This window comes from Pinus tabuliformis, chromosome 3_2, assembly GCF_031772625.1.
Source record: "Pinus tabuliformis cultivar Carrire ecotype Pingquan chromosome 3_2, CPIR1, whole genome shotgun sequence".
Taxonomy (NCBI): domain Eukaryota; kingdom Viridiplantae; phylum Streptophyta; class Pinopsida; order Pinales; family Pinaceae; genus Pinus; species Pinus tabuliformis.
In genome coordinates, this window is record NC_142302.1 from 485,703,558 (window position 1) to 485,725,815 (window position 22,258).

Sequence of the window (22,258 nt, forward strand, 5' to 3'; positions counted from 1 at the left end):
TATTACAATTTATATGGGGAACCCAACTAGGAAAAACCCCACTTGCTTGTATTAAATCAACTGAGCAATCTAATCTATTACACAGAATTTGCTTCAAGCTTGAAGCTCCCTGCAATACTAATCAACTCTATCTCAAGGATTGCCCAACACTTAGGAAAAATAAGGCCTGCTAGGAGCTCCTATTTCCTAGCCCCTAAAAAATAGGAATTTATCTGATTTCCTTGCACAATTCCCAAGAGAAATGCTCTATTTTCTTCTGAAGCTCTGCCCACAAAAACATGTATACCATAATAAATACAATTTGTGCCTTCATTCAATCTCAAAAGGAAATTCAAATTACATGACCTACTAGGGCTAATTTTAACAGTTGCAACTAGTTAATTAAGAGTAAGTTGAGTTAACAGAAAATCAACAACCCAACTAAACTCATACTATCTCTATTTTAGAAATAGAAATTGATTAAATGAGAGAAAATATAGTTAACTCCTCTAGATAGCTAATTTTAGCCATCAACTAATCCATAACTCACTGCATGTCATCTAACTCGAATTAATTGACTATAAATTAGTGATAGGACACAACACACATGTTAACTTACAACTAACTCAAGAATCCATGAGATTGAATTTGAAGTGGCATCTTTGACTAAGGCACAATTCAAAGAAGACATTGCTTGCTACAATTTCAACACACAATCACAAATTTTATTGGTTATGTTCACCTATATTCGACTATGTTAGATATTCAACACTCTTCAACTTCAATAAAAAATAATCTCCTTTTAATATTATCGATTAATATTAATAATCATGCATAGTAAACCACATTAGTAAAATGTAGACAAACATAGTCAAACAAAGTCAACCATTAGTCAAATATAGTTGACCATAATGGTTAATCAAGGTCCTTATGGTCAACCATGGCCAATCTTCCTCAACCATGGTGAACCATGATCAACAGTGGTCAACCATTGTCAACCAAGGTCACCCAAGATCAACATGGTTAGAATGGTCAACCAAGATCAACCATGATTGACCATGATCAACCATGGTAAATAAGGTCAACCAAGATCAACATGGTTATAATGGTTGAAGATAGTCAACCATGGTCAACCATAGCTATGCATAATGGTCAACCATTATCAACCTGCATAATCAACCATCATCAACCATAATGGCTAATCAAGATCTCTATGGTTAGAATGGTTGAACATGGTTAACCAAGATCAGCCATGGTCAACCAAGATCAACCATGATCAATCGAGATAGACCATGATCAATGGAGATCAACCATGGTTAACCTTGATTAACCAAGGTCAACCAACTTAGATCAACATGGTTTAAATGGTTAAACAAGGTCAACCATGATCAATGATGGTCAAATATGGTCCACAGAGATTAATAATGGTCAAACATGGTCCACTAATCAAGATATCTTTGGTTAGAATGGTTGAACATGGTGAGCCAAGATCAAACATGGTTAATCATGGTCAAACATGGTCAAACATGATCAAACATGATCAAACATACTCAATGATAGTCAAACATGGTCCACCAATATCAACCATGGTCAACCAAGATCAACCATGGTCAACAAAGGTCAACCAAGATGAACATGGTTAGAATTGTTGAACATGGTCAACGAAGGTCAACCATGATTAAGCATGATTAACCTTGTTCAACCATGCTCCACCATGATTGACCATGATCAACCATGATGGTCAATTAATATCTCTAAGGTTAGAATGTTTGAACATGGTCAACTAAGGTATTTATGGTTGAATATGGTCAACCATAATGGTCAATCAAAGCCTCTATGGTCAACAATTGTTCACCGTGATCAACCATGGCTAACCATGATAAACCATTGTCAACCATGGTCAAACATGGTTGAATATGATTGACCATTGTTAACCATGGTCAACCATTGTTAATGAGAATATTCGAACATCAACCATTTTCAACGATGGTCAACCATGATCAAGGTCTATATGGTTCAATATGGTCAACCATGATCAACCATGGTCAACCATGATCAAGCATTGTCATCTTCGTCAACTATAGACAACCTAGAACATACCATGCTCTACCAACTCATAATGGCCAACCATGGTCAATCATGGTTAGAATGGTTCAACATGGTCAACCAAGGGGTGACTGCATGAAGATGGGTTACACTTTTGGGCCAAATGTGGCAATGAAATTTCAAGTTTTTCCACTTTTATCAAATTGAAGCCCTCAAAATTCATATTAGCACTGCGAATTTTGATTCGAAGTAAAAAAGACAAATTGTGGATAATTATGTTGTTTTCCTAATGATAATTTTTGCAAAAATGTTTAATGTTATATAATATGTAAATTTTCCATTAAATGAAATGATTTTTCTTACAATTTTTCACATATCTTAAGAGGTATGTGTGTGTTCACGTAGCATAACTTAGTCTAAAATCTGCAATTTTTAAAAATTATATATATGAGAATGACCTACATGGGAGAGCTAAGTTTTTCATATTAAAAAATTAATTTTTTATGCAAAATTATATTTTTTATTATTTTTCTAAGTTGGAAGATTAATATTTCAATTGTATTTTGAGACACGTGTTCATGTAAGGTTTTTTTCAACTATTTAAATAAATTGAAAAACCAAGAGTACCCTTTTGAAGAGGACTCGTAAATGAAGAGAGTGGTATTTTTTGAATTTTAAATACGTATTACATAAACAAATTAAATTGTTGTATGACATCAAAATAAAAAATAGAAAAGTATTTAAACATAATAAATTAATTGTTAGTATTTTAAAACTTTTGAAATATAGAGGAGAGAGAGTGGGAGAGAAGGTTAAGAGAGAGAGGGGGGGACACAAAGATGGAGAGAGGGAGAGGAGGAGAGAGTCTCCGAGAAAGAGAAGGAGCTTGAGATATTGACTTGGAGGAAAATATATGGAAGGAAGAAGTTCAAAACATATATAGAGAGAAATGTGGAGAGGGAGAGAGGGAGTGACAAGGGAGATATGGAGAGAGAGAGTGTGTATGTTTGGGGGTGAGATAGAAAGACAAATAAGGAGAAATGGAGAGAAGGGGGAGAGAGAATAAGAGAGGGAGGGATATAGTCAACAGAGTTTCAGGATGAAGCTCGAAAGAGAGAGAGAGAGAGAGAGAGAGAGAGAGAGAAAGATAGATATATATAGAGAGAGAGAGAGAGAAAGACAGTGAGTGACAAGGGGGAGAGATAGAGGGAGGTGGGAGAGAAAGAAAGAGAGAGAGGACTTGAGAGGGAGAGAGAGGGAGGTAAGAAGAAAGACATATAGAGATAGAAATGTGGAGACAGAGAGAGAGATGGAGGTAGGGAGAAATAAATATAGAGAGAGAGATGTTGGAAATAATACTAAGAGATGGGGTGAATAAGTATTTACAAATCAATATTTCCATTATCAGATTTCTATACGCTACTTCAGAGAAGGGAACTCGCGTGTGCACACAACTGTTCTTAAGGCAACTAGCGTATATCCAGTGAACTTATGATTTAGTTAATTCATCGTATGTTGATCTTTAATCAGTGCATCAGTTCTTTATTAAACATTAAACATTAACCATGTGCATAATAAACCATCACACATAATCAAAACACATGAACACCAAGATTTAAGGTGGAAACCCAATGTGGGTGAAAACCACCTGCTGTTGTCATCTCTATCTTCTTTTAATAATAATAAAATATGTTTACAATCTTGTACTGGTGCATACTCATACCAGTATGTAGGCACCCACTTGCAAAAGGCTACAACCTTCTCTCATTCTCCAGATTCTACTGGAAGGGAGCTACAACCCCCTCATTCTTGTACTAGCTGATATGTTTACTGGTACCTAGGTTATGACCTACAGAAGGCTACAACCTTTACTCGTTCTCCAACTGCTATTGGAAGGGAGCTCCAACCCCCTGATCAAATCACCAGCCACCACTGGCAGGAAGCTTCGACTTCCTCACTAAAGGCTCCAACCCTTAGTATCCTCCAGGGACCACATTTCATAATTTTTCACACTGGATACTCCTAGTACACAACACTACAATATGAAGGCCATGTTTCTTCAAATTTGCACACTGGACCCATTAGTAACATTGAAGCTCAAAATTAATCACCACTACAATACAACCATCAAATACATATGCATCAACCAATCATTGAAACCCAATCATCAATCTTTGATATAAATGAAACCCAATCATCAATCTCGGATATAATTGAAACAATCAATCACTAAAACCTCTAAACCTTTGACACAACTGAATCAAACAATCACTAAACCTCTGAAACAACTAAATCAACCATTCATTCAAACTTAATTAAATTCAACCAATCAACTGGAACAGATAGATCACTGTAACCAGTCCACAGATCTGAACCCAGAACACTGCAGCAACAACCAGAATTAACTGTAACCTCAAAAGGCATGTGTCAGAATGTGTATGCTCCTTTAATGAAGCAAACCTGTGTGTATACGCTACTTCCGTTTTCCCAACCTACGTACAATTCTAAAGATACTGAATCATAAAACCTCTGAACCACAAACTGTACCAACGAGTGACATTTTGAAGATATATTGTCATATTACAAAGTTCTAAACAGATAGAAACAAGGATCACCCTTCTTTCTCAATCAATCAATCAATCAGACTCAACTTCCTTATTCATTCAGTTCTACTTTCACATCTAAGAAGACATCATTGACAAATAGAAGTAAAACAGCAGCACTGATCTGATCGATCAATCATCCTTTAACATCAAGGTTTTCTTTTGCATATGCTACTTGGAAGAGTCGAACCAGTGTGTATACACACCTTCATTAAAGCTAATCATTGTATAGATCTACAAATACTTACTTATAACTTTGTTGCAATTCCTGAGTTTAGACATACCCAAATCATTAAAGGATAAAACATGTGTTAGCAATCAGATCTAGCCCATCCATTATCAGATCACATAATGATAAGTCATTATGATCCTGATCCATCATTAGAACTCATCCATCATCAAATGCTCAGGTGCATATTTAGTCTAGATCAAGCAAAGCATCAGAAACCCATAACATGAATATTTGCTTTTTATCTAACACTTCATAAGATATTCATTACTTGTGTACTTATCCATTTTATCTTCTCCTCCTTATATAGTTTTAGGCATTTCTCAATACCTTGGACCGAAACCACATAGGACCAATACCTTGGACCAAATACCTCGAACCAAAACCTTGGAACAAATACCTTGGACCAAATACCTCGGACCAACTACCTCGAACTGAATACCTTGGACCAATACCTTGAACCAAAACTTTGATTTTCCATCCCATACGCACTTTTCCTTCCGTGAAAGTGCATGCATACATATATGCTTCTTCTGTTCCATGAGCTCGCTTGTATACGGTACTTGGAAAAGGTGAACCAGCGTATACTTCTTAAACCATTCTCTTTCTTCAATTTCTTGATTCTGATATGTAGTCCTTTGTTCCTTCATCCTATTATTTTGTACCATTACTTTGTTCCCTCTAAATAGACTTGTTATAATGTGATTTGCCATATTACTTCTGAAATGATTCCTTTGAACTGCCCTGCATTTTATCACATCTGTGTATCTCTCTTGTAGGTTCATCTAGTTACGTAGATTCATCTAGTTACCATATGCAGGTGAGTTGCTCTGCTACAAGTGGGTTGCCATCAAGTACAACACATGCATCATAATGCCAACAAGAGAGAGAGGGAGTGGCAAGGGAGATGGAGAGAGAGAGAGGGAGTGAAAAGGGAGATAAAGAGAGAGCGAGAGAGGAGAGTAGGAAGGAAGAGAGATAAAAGGGGAGACAAAGGGAGAGAAGGGGAAGAGAAAGAGAGAGGGAGAGGGAGAGGGAGGGAGATATAGATAGATATGGAGAAACAATGTGTATGCTTGCAAGGTGATATAGAGATATGAAAAAGGAGAGACAGAGGGAGATAAATATATAGGTGGAAAGGGGAGAGAGGGAAGAAGAGAGAGATATAGGGAGGGAGGGAGAGATAAATAGACATGAAGAGAGTGTGTGGGTGTGTGTCTGGGGCAGTGAAATAGAGAGGCAAAGAAGAATAAATGGGGGGGCGGGGGGGGGGGAGAGAAAGGGAAGAAAATTGCTTGCACTAGATGCACTGATTTCAGTGCACATATGTTGATTTCTAATCCTATTTGGTTTCTTGCATTAGATGCATTCATTTCTATGTGGATATTGATTTCTAATTCTATTTCATTGCTTGCATTAGATGCATTAATTTCATTAAATATATTAATTTATAATTTTGTTTTATTGAGCTTGCATTAGATGCATTGATTTCAATGTCTATGTTGATTTCTAATCCTATTTGACTGCTAGCACTAGATGCATTGATTTCAGTGTACATGTTAATTTCTAATCCTATTTGATTGCTTGCAGCATTAGATGCATTGATTTCAATGTAGATGTTGATTTCTAATCCTATTTGACTATTTGCATTAAATGCATTGATTTTAGTGTAGATGTTGATTTCTCATCCTATTTTATTGCTTGCATTAGATGCATTGATTTTAGTGAAGATGATGATTTCTGATTTGATGTAACTAGATATATGGTGTACATTAATTTCAAGGTAATTAGTTTAACATTGTGCATTGATTTCAGTGTAAGCAAAAAAAAAATATTGACGATGTGCATTATGACTAAGCTTTTGTAGGTAACCTCAAACAAACTAAAATTGAATAAAACTTGTATTTGTAACTTTTACATCTCCGCATCTTTTAAAATTGAATATAACTTATTTCAATCATATTTGAGTTTTAAAAATTTGATTAAAACCTATGTCCATCATAAGGAATTGATTGAAATACTTGGATAAGTACTTGTAAATTTAGTAAAGTTGATTTCATAGAAATGTTGTCATATATTATTTTTTGAACTATATATTAAATTTCAATATGATTGACTTGTTTCATATTATGACTAAGCTCTTGTAGATAATCTCAAAATAAATAATTTTGAATAAAACCTATTTTTTGTTTACATGACATCTTTTAAATTTGAATAAAATTCATTTCAATCCTATTTGTGTTTTTTAATGGAAACTTGAGATAATAAATTGATTGAAATACTTAAATGTAGAAATTAATGTGTGGATTCGAAACTGCTCATGAAAATTACTATCACAAGACTCAAAGCTACTCTATTGATCCACGAAAGTTAATTCACCATTTAGAACACAAATCATAGACATGCAAAAGGAAACATCACACATGCACAAAGATTTATCTAGGGAAAGGCAACTTCTCAAAACCCCTTCCTATATGTATTGTATTAATCATAGGATAGAGATGAATACATATGCTTGCTCAAGCTTGAGCACACCCTGCAAGTGTATAGTCCATCCCTCTGCCTAACTGACTGACTTTGGCCAACACTTAGCCAATTTTCAAGGCCTACAAGCTCCTATTTCCTTGTGACGTTCCTCCAAGAAATTAGCCCCTATTATTTAGGAAATTCCATCTATTGAATTGCACAATTCCTCTAGGTCCTTGTTTTGACCGCATGCATGACCTGTACAGATTAGAATAGTCTACAGTTGATAGTACATTGCCTTGGAATCTCCATATCAACTGAGTAACTCATATTCTTTGCATGCAACAATTATTTTGGGCTAATTGAACAATTAATTAGTTGATCACTGAGTGAGGTTGAAGTTCCACTTCCACAACTTGACCTCCATTATTTCTTATGATAGTTAGAACTAGTTTATCTTACACTAACTCAAATTAACTAAAATATATTGCTACAAATTAGCAATCAATCATACTAAACTGAAATCAAGCTTCCCCAAATCAAATTAACTGAGTGACAAATTCCATGTCACCTCAGTTAACTACGACCAAGATTTCTACTGAAATAGAAATTCAATTTTTCTCTAGTTTGACCAAGGAAAAGTGAAACCAAGATTTTCTTACTACATTTTCAACACTCCCTCTTAGCAAGAAAGAGATTATTAACCACCCCCTATCATGCACTATGGAACTCGAACTTCCCTCTTGATAAGGCCTTTGTCAAAATATCATCTTGTTCCTCTTTCGAATGTATTACAACAACATAATCCGCCTCTACACACAATTCTCTAAATAGTGGTAACGGATATCAAAATGCTTTGATTGATCATGAAAAAAGGGATTTTCAAAAAGATTAATGCAACTATGATTATCACAGTAAATCACAGTTGGATCCATCATCTAACCAAACAACCCAACAAATATCTTTCTCATCCAGATCGCCTCACATGTTGCTTGACCTGCAGCCATGTATTCTCCTTTTGTCGAGCTTAGTGCCACAAATCTTTACTTCGTGTTGTACCATGAAACCACTATGGACCCAACACTGAAAATTCCACCTGAAGTAATATTTTGGTATGATGGACTCCCCACCCAATCTACATTTGTGTAGCCACATAGCTGCACTCCCTCTGTTTTTCTATACCATAGTCCAAATTGGGTAGTGCCTCTGAGGTACCGTAGAAAATGCTTAGCTACCCTCGAAAATAGTTTGGTTGGACTAACCATAGCTTGGATCAGGTGGTTGACAGCAAAGCACATATCTGGTCATGTGTTCACAAGATACATGAGTGAACCCACCAACTACCATTAAATAGTAACATTCACTTCCTCACCTGAAGTGGCATCCTATTTCCTCTAGCTTGTGACTAGAGGAGTCTCCATGGGTTTGCACCTTCCTAATCAAAACTTATGAACTATCTCGTTGGAATACTTTCCCTAAGAGACAAACAGATCCCCATCACCTTTCCATACTTCCAATCCAAGGAAGTAGTGCATGCCACCCATGTCCTTCATCTCAAACTCTCTTACAAGGTCCTCCTTGGAAGATCTGATCAACTGCTCATCACCAATCAAAATCAAGTCATCAATATATAAGACAATAATCAATGATTTACCTTCTACCAAAATATGATAGAGGTTTGCACTCACTTCACTTTTGGTGAAGCCCAAACCAGTGAGATAGCTATTGATCCTAGTGTACCAAGCACATGGTGCTTGCTTGAGATCGTACAATGCTCGGTTGAGTCTGCATACATGAGACTTTCAATCAAAAATATCGAAGCCTTTTTGTTGCTCAATATACACCTCCCCCTCAATAGCTCCATTAAGGAATGTTTGTCAACCCCCTCAACTTGAGAGTACCCCTTGGCCACAAATCTAGCCTTGTACTTTTCTATTCTACCGTATGCTGCATGCTTCACCTTGAAGATCCATCTTGAACCCACAGTTGATTTGTCTATTGGTATTGGACCACTTCCCAAACATTATTTTTTACAATGGATTTGTAATCCTCCACCATTCCATCAACCCATACATGTTCCTCTATTGCTTCCTTGAAAGAGGATGACTTAGTATCTACCAGTTCAGTCATTAGAGCCATGTAGCTAGTGTACCGAACTGGTGACCTTCTTTCTCTATGTTGATTTGAAGGAGCACCCACATTCTCCCTTGCATCCTGCACAAGTCTCTCAACTTCCCTAGTCCTTTTCCTACCTTCTCTGGATGGTTCTGCTGGAGTGTTGTCTCCACTCTTTGCTCCTCAACTTATGGTTGGTCCACAACATCCTAAGGTTCCTCCTTTGGAGCTAAAATCTCCTCCTCTAGTGGGATTTGAAGCTCCCTCTCAAGAGAGCATCACATGGCTTTGTCTTCACCAAATTTTACATCCCTTCGCACAACTGTCATTCTAAGGGATGGAAAGTACGCACAGTAGTTGTGGGGAGTTTTTGTGTGACCCAAAAATACCCCCAACTATGTTGTTGGCTCTAGATTCTTCCTTGATTCTTAAGAGACATGGCAATAACTAGAGGCTTCAAAAATCCGGAAGTGCGGCACATCCTACTTCCTTTCTGAGAAAGCCTCCTCTAGTGTAATCATGCCAAGAATATGACGAGGACTCTTTTTCTGCAAATAGACCATTGTGTTTCATGCTTCAACCCATAAGTTCAAAGGTAAGATTTTGTCATGCAACATCACCCTTGTTGCTCCCACAATGCTAAATTTCTTCCTTTCAGCCACACCATTCTCCTGTGGGTTGTGGGGTGCTATAATGGCTTCTTTTGCATAGAATTTTTTAAACTCATTCGACACATACTCACATCCATTATCACTCCTGAGAGCCATCACCTTCTTGCTCGTTTCTTTCTCAACCAATGCCTTGAACTCCACAAACTTCGAGAATGTCTCATCCTTCTTTCACATGAAGAAGATCCAACACTTCCGTGAGAAGTCATTAAAAAATGACAAAATATTTGTGCCTGGCAGTGGAAGCTATCAAGAAAGGTCCAAAAACATCAGAGTGGATCCTTTCAAGGATAGCATGTGCTCTATTGTCCTGATCATGGAAAGTTACTTTTCTAAGGTACACCCTTTACATATATCATGTTGCTCTAGTGATCCTTTCGGGAGGATTTTTGTTATCTACTCCATGATCTTTAAAGTGCCATGATGCAAATTACCAAGTATTTTATGCCAAAGTTCACTGACATCACGACTCTGCACCTTCTCCGCCTTTGTGCTCAATGCATCACAATCCTCCACATCTAGCTTGTAGAGGTTCTTCACTTGAACTTTGATCTGCTTCACCTATCATGTGGCTATGTGTCTCTGGAATTCATTTCCTATGTTCAAGACCACATCATAACCATGGTCTTCCAAAACTACAATGGAGACAAGATTCTTCTTTAGACCCGGAACAAGCATCACATCCTTGAATCTGAGAGGGGAGTCTGAATCCCTCTGAAAGGTGAATGTACTAATTTTTTCTGTGCTATACCTTCCATCATATCCCATCTTGATGTGGATATGGAGATGTTTCTCCTCCAAATCACTGAAAAAATCTCTATTCCCTGTCATACGGAACGTGGCACCACTATCCAGGTACCACACACTTCCCATCACTGTGCTGGCCATGCATGCAATGAGAGTAAAATGAAGCTCACACTGTGAAGCCAAAGCTTCACCTGCTACTCCTCTTAAGGTCTTCTTGATTGTCTTCTTATGTGGATACTTCGTGGCATAGTTCTCAAATTCATGACAGTGAAAGCACGTGATTCTTGACAAGTCTTTCTTTTTGCCCACTTGACTAGATTCTGCTTTGGATTGGGATTTCTTCCCTTTCCCCTTCTTTTTCTTTTTATCCAAGGCACAATTCTCCTCATCCTCTCCCTTGGATGAAGTCTCGTCTTTGGTATTTTGTCTTATTTCCTCTTGTACCAAGTCGGACCATAAGTGCCTCCAAATCAATAGTTTCTCCCTCCCATTCACTGAATCTTTATAACTATGCCAGCTCTTAGGAAGGCCCAAAAGGGCTAGAGCTACCAAGTCTTCTTCAAGGACATTAAAACCAACCCCTCCAAGTTCATCATGAAACTGAGTAAACTTGCTCAGACACTGTAGAATTGTTTCATTCTTCTGCCTCTTTATACTTCAAAGTTTTTCCTTGAGTGTCAGCTTCATGTGGTCACTACTATTCTCGAACAATTTTGTCAGTGCTTTCCACATCACGAACAAAGTTTATTTTCTATGGATATTTGAGACAATATGATCTTGTACTCCCTCTAATATGATTCTCCTCGCCTTGGCCAGATATTTATTTCATTGAGCAAGGTTCCTGGCATCAGATGCTTGAGGTTTTGCAACATATGTCTTGATGTATTCTAGAAACCCATTGTCATCCAATACTAGCTCCATGTTGTCCTTCCATGCAACAAAAATGGAGGTTCCTTCCAAGGAATACTCTAGCCTTAGTCCATGTAAATCTATCTTCTCAGCTCTAAAGAAATCCTTCTACGCTGATCTTCAAATTCAAACCTCCTGCAATGACAACTTCGAAATCTCTACTCTAAAATGAATCCAACTCTTATACCATGTAGAAATTAATGTGTAGATTTAAAACTAATCATTAAATTTACTAAATCACAAGACTTGAAACTACTCTACGGAGCTGTGGAAGTTAATTCTCCATCTAGAACACAAATCATAAACATGCAAAAGGAATCATCACACATGCACAAATATTTATCTAGGGGGAAGAAACTGCTCTAAACCTCTTCATATTTGTATTTCATTAATCAAAGAATATAGATGAATACATATCCTTGCTCAAGCTTGAGCACACCCTACAAGTGTATAGTTTAGCCCTCTGCCTGAATGACTGAATCTATCCAACACTTAGCCAATTTTCAAGCCCTCCAAGATCATGTTTCCTTTTGTTGTTCCTCCAAGAAATTAACCCCTATTATTTAGGAAATTTCCTCTATTGAATTACACAATTTCTCTAGGTCCTTCATCTGACTGTATGCACCACCTATACACATTGGATTATGCTACAATTGATAGTACAATGCCTTGGAATCTCCATCTCAGTTGGGCAACTTGAATTCTCCACATGCAACAATTATTTTGGGTTGGTTGATTAGTTAATTGGTTGATCACTGAGTGTGTTTGAAGTTCCACTTCCACAACTTGACCTCCACTAGTTCTTTTGACAATCAAAACTAGTTTAACTAACAATAACTCAAATTAACTGAAACAGATTACTAAAAATTAGCAATCAATCATATTGAACTCAAATCAAGCTTCCCCAACTCGCATTAATTGAGTTAATTGGGTGACAATTTCCATGTCACCTCAGTTAACTACCTCCAACATTTCTGCTGAAATAGAAATTCGAAGTTTCTCTAGTTTGACCAAGGCAAAGTCAAATTGAGATTTTTTTGCTGCATTTTCAATATTAAATTTTTCCATGCAATTGTATATGGGTGGTTCACAAAAAAATTCATATACATATTTTTTATTATAATATGGATGACTTTATAATTCAAATAATTTAATTTTAAAATTGAATTGTAATAACATACATGTTGATTGCACTAAAATACACTTTCTACAAGCCAATATGAAGCATGATTGGAATTCTTTCCATGTTCAATATTAAATTGATACATGATATATTTTAGTTCATTTTATGTATCAAAGTGATTTGCATCATAAGTTAAGATTGTACTTATTTTCAGTCTATGAATCTGGAAATCAAAATTGAATTTACTAATAAAAGTTATAATATATAGAAAAAAATTTAAATTAGCAAAATAATTTTAATAGATCCATAAACTTCAAAAATTAATGAGCATCCATAAAAAAAGATTAATACAAATCCATAAATTGAAATAGTGAATACATGTATCAATAATCACATGAACATCCATAAACTTAAATAATAAGCATCCATGTTGTAGGTGGGAACACCTTAGGTTCTTGGGTTGAAAACCCCAACAGAGTGGAGGGCATACAACAACAAGAAATGCGTAAACAAACAATCTAAATGCTTAAACTACCGAACTGGGAAGAAGTGGCCTTACCCGGAGGTCCTACTTTCGGGGTTGATCCTGCAAGGTCCAAACCCTCTTCTTCTTCTGACTCCTTTAAAACCTGTAACTTATTCAAGAAAAGCATATACAATAGAAGTAATGGAAAGCATGTTCATGATATACATGCTAGATCATATAAGAAAATGAGGAATTACGCATTAATATAAGATTTATAAGCAAATCACAACATGGATCAATGCATAAACACGATAAATATCATGAACAAAACATCATTTATTTATTGATGTAAGCTTAATGAAAGGTGGAAAACTACAACTTGAATCTTCCTCCAGCTCCAAGAAGAACTGTCCTCCGAATCCGTCCTGTCCCAGCCTCAGCAATCTTCCTCCATCGATACACACAAGTATGTCATAAGAGGTATGAAGGACATCTCAAAAGAGGAAACAAAGGTCTCCTATAACTTGGGAGTGCAAGAGGAACAAGGATTTCTTCAGACTCGATCAGGGATCAATCAACTATAATATCAATATCTCATCTCTCCTCTCCCTTTAGGCCTTCCCATGGAGGTTTATTTATACTTCTCCAAATTATTTTTCTCAGTTGGGAAACAGTTGGACCACGGGCTATAGTAGGTGAGTAACAGGTAAAACCTATAAACTCTCCTTGAATTTAAGGAGATTTATTATTTTTTAGTGTTTTAACACATATACGCGAGTTGGGTATATACTAACCCACGTGTACACGCTTTTAACACAGGGACAAGTAGCATATGGGAAATAAAATACTTTTTTTTAGAATTTGGACCAAGTCTGGAAAGCAAGGGTTTCCCTAGGCCATAACCAAAGCATTAAATCTACCAAGAGTGTTAAATGGTGCTATAACATATGCCCCCTAATATATGAGGTTAGAAGGGGTACATGATGGCCAAAATGTATTAAGTGTATAGAAGGAATCATGCCAAGACCGAAGAGGAGTTCACCAGAATTTAACCTACCAAGCCAGTGAAAGAGACCAGAAAGAAACTATTGTTTGAGGCGAGCATACCCATGATCAAAGATAATAAAGCATGTCTGCATGTCAAGTACAAAATCAGATCCAATATGCATACAATGTGTTAGTGTCAGTCTTTCCAGCCTTCCTACAGTGATCAAATATGCTCTTACAAAGTGGTCTCAGAGTTTCCAAGTCAAATTTTGTCACTTCAAAGAGTTTTCAAGCAAAATTTGGTCACTAGGAATTAGGTCTAGGGTTTGCCCAAATGTCAGTCCATGTCACCATTCAGCTGAGCCTATCATCATTCAGAGGGTTGTCATTATCATGTCAGTGTCGAACGAGTCATTTTACACCTTATTCATGCTTCAGTTGTGCCTAGGTAAGGTCATTTCCCTCTCCTAGGGTTTTGAAAGCTAATATCTCTTGGACGGTCAAATCATCGACAAAACTTGTATCCTGATGTTCATACGCCTTCCCCTATCCTTAAAGTACCTTATCAAACACTTCCCATCCCTTAGATCCGCCAAATTCCTCATTTTTGCACAAACCCTAGTTCCTAGCTACAACCTGGCAATTTTCTAGGTTGGGCCTGTGTTTTGCCCTTTTGGACCCCTTCCCCTCGCTCAATCTCTGAGATTCTACTTTCCCCTGCTTCCTAACATCCCTCCCCACTCCCAAAAATTTCCTCAAGAATTTAGAAGCCCCCTATCCCCTTCATTTCGCTTCATTTCGACAAAATTCCTCATTTCACACATCGGGACAAGTTTCACTCAAATGATGTTTCAGAGCAATCAAAGATGAATTTTGGGAAACTGAGAGAGGTTTTTGTCTAGAACATGCCAAAGAAGAAAAAACTCCTTCACATTTTGCACAGGTGTCATGGTTTGAGAGAAATGTCAAGAATACCGTTGCCTCAGGAGAATCAAAGACACCTCTGAAGTGACCTTGGAAAAATCAGTTTTTCTCCTAGCTTGGTTGGCCAAAAGATTTTCTTGATGGGTAAAATGATAACTAGACACAAATAGATTTCCAATGAGCTATCATGAGCTCAATTTGGGTTGAGAAAGGCATTCAAAAGTTGACTGCAACAGCACTCTTCCTTGAGGCAGCCTCATTTGGTGCTTTTTGACCAGTCTTAGGATATTTGATTTTTGACAGGTCAAATGAACTCTAAATTGAAAAATTCCAATTGGGTTTGAAAGTAGACTCAAATACCTTTCCAACAAGCTATCTTTCACCCGATTCCGACATCGGGAAGGCCTCCAAAAGCCTCCTACAAAAGCGCGACCCGTTGAGAGCTCTTCTGCAGTTCAAAAAATCAACGTGCGCGACCCGTTGGGGATTTCTCCACAGAAATTTGCCAGTAAGCTTCCAAATGACCCCAAATCTCTTCAAGGTTGCAGGTAGGCCTCTGATCATCAAAGTATTTTGCTTGATAGAGAAAAATGAGCATGGGGAATGTGTTTTAATGCCATCAAGTTGAAATGAGAAGTTCATGTATATTTGCTTTAAAAATGTCAAAATGCAAGTAGAGATAGGGTTTTGTTTTGCTGCTCTCAAGGTTATCCCTTTCACCCCCTGAGGTTGTTCATGAGGAGGGAAGGCCATCACAGTAGCATGATATTCTTGAGACCAGACATGTCAGCTCTCCTCCATTGGTCACAGAGAGGCCCAAGGGCCTTATTTGCAGCAGCTAGGCGAGTACTATCTCCACAGCAAGTGGAAGGGGTCTCGCCTTCATCATCAGCTCAGCGAGTGTTATCTCCACATCAGGTGGAAGGGGCCTCGCTTTCTTCACCATCACATGTACTACAGAGGGGCAAAGAGCCCATGATTCATGAGGATCCGGTGATTGATCTTGAGGTCAGTTCTCCTAGCCAAGAGGCGAAGGAGATCATTCAGCATCTCAGGGCTGAAAATGATGTTTTACAGAGGAGACTTGAGGGTGCCCAATGGACTATTACTTACCTGGAGCAGCGGAACAAACAGTTAGAGGAGGAGAAGGCACTTGATGAGCTATGGAGGATTCGTAGCGACCGAGTCTTGAACCGTAGAAGACCCGGTGATCCATTGCCTGCTGACCGAGAGTCAATGCTCATTCAGGAGAATGCTCACTTGGAGAGGCTGTTGGCTAAGGCCAACCAAGAGAAAAGGCTGTTGAGAAACATGAAGAATCACTATTGGGCAAGGATGCATGTTTGCAAGGCCAAAATGAAAATGTTCCAAAGGAGGTTGTTCGAGGCTCTTAAGCGGAAGAAGAACACCAATCCACTCCGTATCTTGGCTGAGGCATCCCTCAAAGATCATGGCACTCACTAGCATCAGCTACAGCACAAATCCCAAAAATTTTTGAGAATTTTGGGTAATTTTGGTATTTTTTGGAAATTTACAGGTTTTGGCTTCTCAACGGGTCTCACCCCCAGTGAGACCCTTTGTCATCGTAGCTCCGTTTTGAAAAAACTCAGCATTTCTAGATTTTTCATGCAAAGTTACATATGCCTATGGATGGACTTGAGTTTTTATGGGGTTTTGGGCCTCCAGAAGGTCAAAATACATGCAAAATTTTACTTTCTGCCTCTTTTTTGAGTTGCAGAAGCAGTCTTGGGAGAATTGACTTTTGACTGGGCAAATGACCTCCAAATCCAAAAATTCCAGTTGGGTTGAAAATTAGACTCAGAGACCTTTCCAACGAGCTATCCTACACCCAATTCTGATACTGGGAAGGCCTCCAAACAGAGCTCCAAAGTGCACGACCCGTTGAGAAAATGTGTGCGACCCGTTGAGGAAATTGTGCCAAATTTGACCAGTTCAGCCCAGAAAACGCAGTTTGGCTCCAGTTTGACTTTTTGAGGTTGATGGTGGTCCTCTTGGATGTAATTGTGACACTTTTTGGATACTTTTACTCTTGTTTAACTCTTCTAGAAGTTTCTTTCATGTAAAGGGTAAAAATTGAATGTATGAACTGGTTTCCAAGTTTATAGAGGCAAGTTGTTTTGACTGCCTATTTTGTAGTGCTTAGTTTAGAAGTGGTTCAAACAGCTCCTAGGATAGTGAGCTCGACCCATGGAGGCAGGGAAAGAGGTTAGATCATCTATATTATGTACTTTCTTGCTCATTTTCATGGTTGGACTCTTGAGGGAGAAGCTATCACTGTATTATTTCACTTGTATCTCTGCAATTTTTGGCTAAGGAAGACCAGGGTTTTGCAGTCATCTTTGGGATTCTTGTGGACTCATGTGTTGATGGTGTGTTTCTCCATGTTATTGTAAGCTTTTTTATGTGATTCATTTCCTTTCTATATTGCTGCATATTAAACAAATGAAGTGATAAAGTTAGAATTCATGCTTGCCATGCTCTACTTTTAAATTTGTTTAATTTCTATGTTTTCTACTGTCTAAAGAGAATTCAAATTCATTGTTTGCTCTCTTTAGCCTTCTTATCTTTCTTCCTAATCATCCACTTTAGCTAAAGACATCAATACAGGCTTCTACCTCGCCCCAAAGACTCCCCTGCAGAAACTGTGTCCAATCCCCGCACCCTAAATTGCAGCTCCTCAATTTGCCACCAAAAACCCACAAAAAAACCCAAATCAACCTTTTTAATCAGTTTACTAGCCTAATATCAGTGTTACCTTGTTGGTCATCTCATCCCGTTGAAGATTTGCCGAGATCGACCGGAGAGAGCCTTCTCCTGCCCCGTAGGGCTAGCTACGAGGCTGAATGGTTTGATGTAGCCTTGAGGTTTACCTTTCTCAGCCTGAGGTGAAATTTCAAGCGCTAACACAATGTATAAAGGAACTAAAAATACATAATGAATCATCCGATCATATCCAAACAAGTACATGTCTCAATATCACATATAAATAACTGATCAGGGATGTTGAAGTATGAAGCTGATCACTGAAGTCATAAAGTTGATCCAAAAAAGTACCAAGTCAAATGGTGGAATAAATGGTACTACATTGCAACTCGGGTGCCAACATATAGGATGTCCCTGTAAGGAACTGCAACATATAAGGTGGATGGTGTCAACTAGTAGAAACAAGAGTAACTGACAAGTGAACCAAGAAATGTTGATGCAAACCCGAGGTCTTCACCGACCGCTGTGGTACATTTCTACACAATGGGAATAAATGATCTGAAGTTGACCATGTGAGAAATCATTTGATTACCAGTCATTTATGTATACCGTTAACAAATGCGAGACTACTCACTGATAATGATGATGAGAGCTAAGGTACCCAATACAATCTAACAAGTGCGAATAAATGAGTTGTAGTCGAACACTTGGAAGAATCTATCAATCAGGAGACAATGATGTTTTCCCACTATCGATAGCAAAGGAGTCTGCCACTGATGACTGCAAACCCTAAGGTACTGCCAAATGGACTCTAGATCTTGTTCCCAGAGAAATGAGTTGAAGTCGATGGGAAAATATCCACTAGAAGGAAGGCATTAAGGCATCCTTCATCAATCCAGTGCAAGTGTAACCCGTAGGCCAATAATGTGGAAGGAATCAGACGACTAAAGATATAGTAACCCAACCGAATCATGTTTCTGGCATACACAAGATGTAGATAGTGCACTATAGAAACCCTCTAAACCAAACAATAATGAAAGTTGACACAGAGGCAAGGAATCCACCAATAGGGTCAAATGGAAACCAAGATACTGCACAAATCCCAATGTGTGATAATGAAAGCTGACGTCAAACACAAGGGAAACCACGCATTCAAAGACCCATGACACTGATTGATGTTGAGCACAAGGTTACCTATCAATAATGAAAATAGGGCCAGGGTGTGGCTCTAGATCTGCTCTCAAAGAAATTTTTCATAGTCGATAAGAGCAAGACCCGTTGGCAAGAAGTCAATCGAGACCTTCTCAAACCAGCACGAGTAAAGGACCAAATAGATGATGTGATAATGAACACGACTCTGACAACTAGGAATGGCCAACTGAAAAATAGGTCAAGAGACACTGTAGAAAGGTCAGCTTAAGTTTACTTCCCTTGAACAAAAACACAACTCAAATGTGACTATATGGAAGCATATGATAACTTTGTATAAGTTTGTCATGCAGGAGGCATAAGAAAACTCTCCATATGATTGGAAGAGATAACCAATAGGAGGAGTACTAACTCAATAACAAGGTTAAGGCTCTCCTAAGTCAAACCAAAGCCCATCCCAATGGAGGATAGGCTTATTTTTTTAGTGCTTTGTTCAAGGGCGACACAACTGACTCTAGCTGCCATCAATTATGGAAATAATGTCCCATTCCTGCTCTTTTTGGGATATATTTTCTTTTTATCTTTTTCATATTCATGAAGCCTAAAAAAGAATAAAAGAATTCTATAGTACAGTGGAAAGAACGAGTGTCTAAATACAGATGCGCTAGTTCCTTGGAGGGGAAAATTCCTATGCTTAATGCAAGGTGACAAAACTGGTCAATGACACTCAAAGGAATGTTCTTTCCATGGGTGAAAATGCGTGTCAAGTTGCAAAGCCAAGTTATTGCAAGGTTGATTTCACAGAAGACATGGTCAAAAGGTGGCTTAAACACGAGTCCAAGTGAAGCTAGCTCAAGGCCAAAAGGTACAAATGGTCAACATGCAATGTAGGAGTACAAATCAACACAAAGGAACCTCTAGGGTATAAAGCTAGAAAAATAGCGAAGAAGTAAGAGAATGAGGCTTCATCGAAAAAGTCATGGTGGGACTAAATAGGACTCCCAAGCCTAAGAACAAAAGTTCAGCATGGGTGACAAGTCACAACAAGGTACTATATAGGGTGCCCATGATAAGGGAAGCTCTACCACACAAGTCATGACACTTATAAGCAATGAGAAGGTTTTGTGTCATATCTTGGTGGGCCGATCCTAAGGCCAAAATAGAAAAGGAAACTGATAAATGCATAATGCAGGTGAAAAACCTAACCTATATGCCAGTTTCAAGAACCAATACCTATCAGAGCGAATCAACCATAAAAATTTCCAAAGGAGAAGTCTTCCAAGTTCTATAGACATAAATAGGAACACTAGACGTTAATACATACCATATATAAACTTCAGATAAAATCTTGTGTTACAAAATACAAAACCTGAAAATTCTTACCTTATATGTACAATATGGTACAAGGAACCATGCAGCCTTGTGGCTTACGCATAATAGTTCTTCAGGACAAACCCCTTGCGAGCCTCAGGCCAAGGAATCCTTTGGTAGTTAAAACTCATGGCTTCAAAACATTCCTCCTGGGAAGGCAAATCAAACTCCAAGAAATCATGAGAACTAGAAGGATCAAAAGAGGGAATTAAGGGGTCCCAAGTCCCCATAGGAGAAATCACTTGTTCAATTATCGGGACCAAGTCCCAATAAGGAAAATAATAGTTCAAATGATCCTTCTCAGAAGAAATTGAACATTGAAGATTTAATGCCACATAGTTCACCCATGGCGGGGTAGAGTCTACTTGAACACTTGGAACAAACCAAGGGGTATTCTGTAGCAAATTTGAATTAGGGTGGTAATTATCATATGCAAGTTGATCAATAATGACAATATTTTCGTTATGAGGAAAACACATCACTCGAAAGAGTGAAGACACGACAACATTCATAGCATAGACAAAATCATGCCCTAGTAGCATATTAAAGTCTAAATGGTGATCAACCACCATTATATCGATTAAGACAGTCTTCCCACCTAAAGTAATAGGAAATTGAGGAAGAACACCCATAGATTCACCATGTCTTCTATCATAGGCTAGCAACTGATTATCAGATGCCAACAACTTTGGAGAACCCAAATATTTCCAAGTCAAGGAGAATATAATACTTGCAAAGGATCCTTCATCCACCATACATCGATAGACGTTTGTGGAATTAACTCTAACCTTTATTTGGAAAGGTGCAGCTGAAGGAAGATGAGGCTCAATAAGATTATCCCAATCAAAGGAGACACTCCTAGAACTTGGACGAGGTACATTCGGAAGGACCGGAATCCCCCCTAGACTGGAAGAGTTAGTAATAGAAATCAAGCAAACTCTGTTGTTAGGCACTTCACCCCCAAAAAGAGAAGTGTAACCAACCAGATATTGCATTGGCTCAACCACTTCATCAACCAATAGTTGATGAGACTGTTGAGAAACCATAATAGATTCAGGAGTAGAAGAACCCTCAGACTCGGAGCATATCCTTTGTACCTATGGAATACCAGGGCACAAATGAGTAAGATGGTCTCCCTCACATATCTTACAAGGGAACTTAGGTTTAAAACTTCCACACTTAAGTTTCTAGTCAACATCCATTCCGCCAACAGGACTAGCAGTGGTTGATGGAAAGTCCCTAACATGACTTGCAAAGTTTAGTGACTCTTTCCCAAGAGAGATAAGACTTGTGCCCCCAGCCCTACTCATAGAAGTAGGTGAGTCAATAGAAATATGACTCATAGAGGTAGGTGACTCATTGCTAGTATGACTCACAATGACTAGACTTATACCCCCAGCGTGACTTGCAGTGGCTGAAAGCTCATCTCCAACATGACTAGCAGAGGTTGATAATGATTCATTTCTAGTATGACTTGCAGTGACTGGACTTATGCCCCCAATGTGACTTGCAGCGGCTGAAAGCTCATCTCCAACATGACTTGCAGGTGTTGGTGATGCATTGCTAGTATGACTTGCAATGACTAGACTTATGCCCCCAACATGACTTGTAGTGGACAAAATCTCATCCCCAACATGAATAGAAGAGGTTGATGATGATTCATGGATACAACTATTCTTCTTCATCTTCCTCTTCCTCTTCTTTTTAGATCTCTTATTACAAGAGGGAGGAGAAAGAGCAATCCTAGATTTC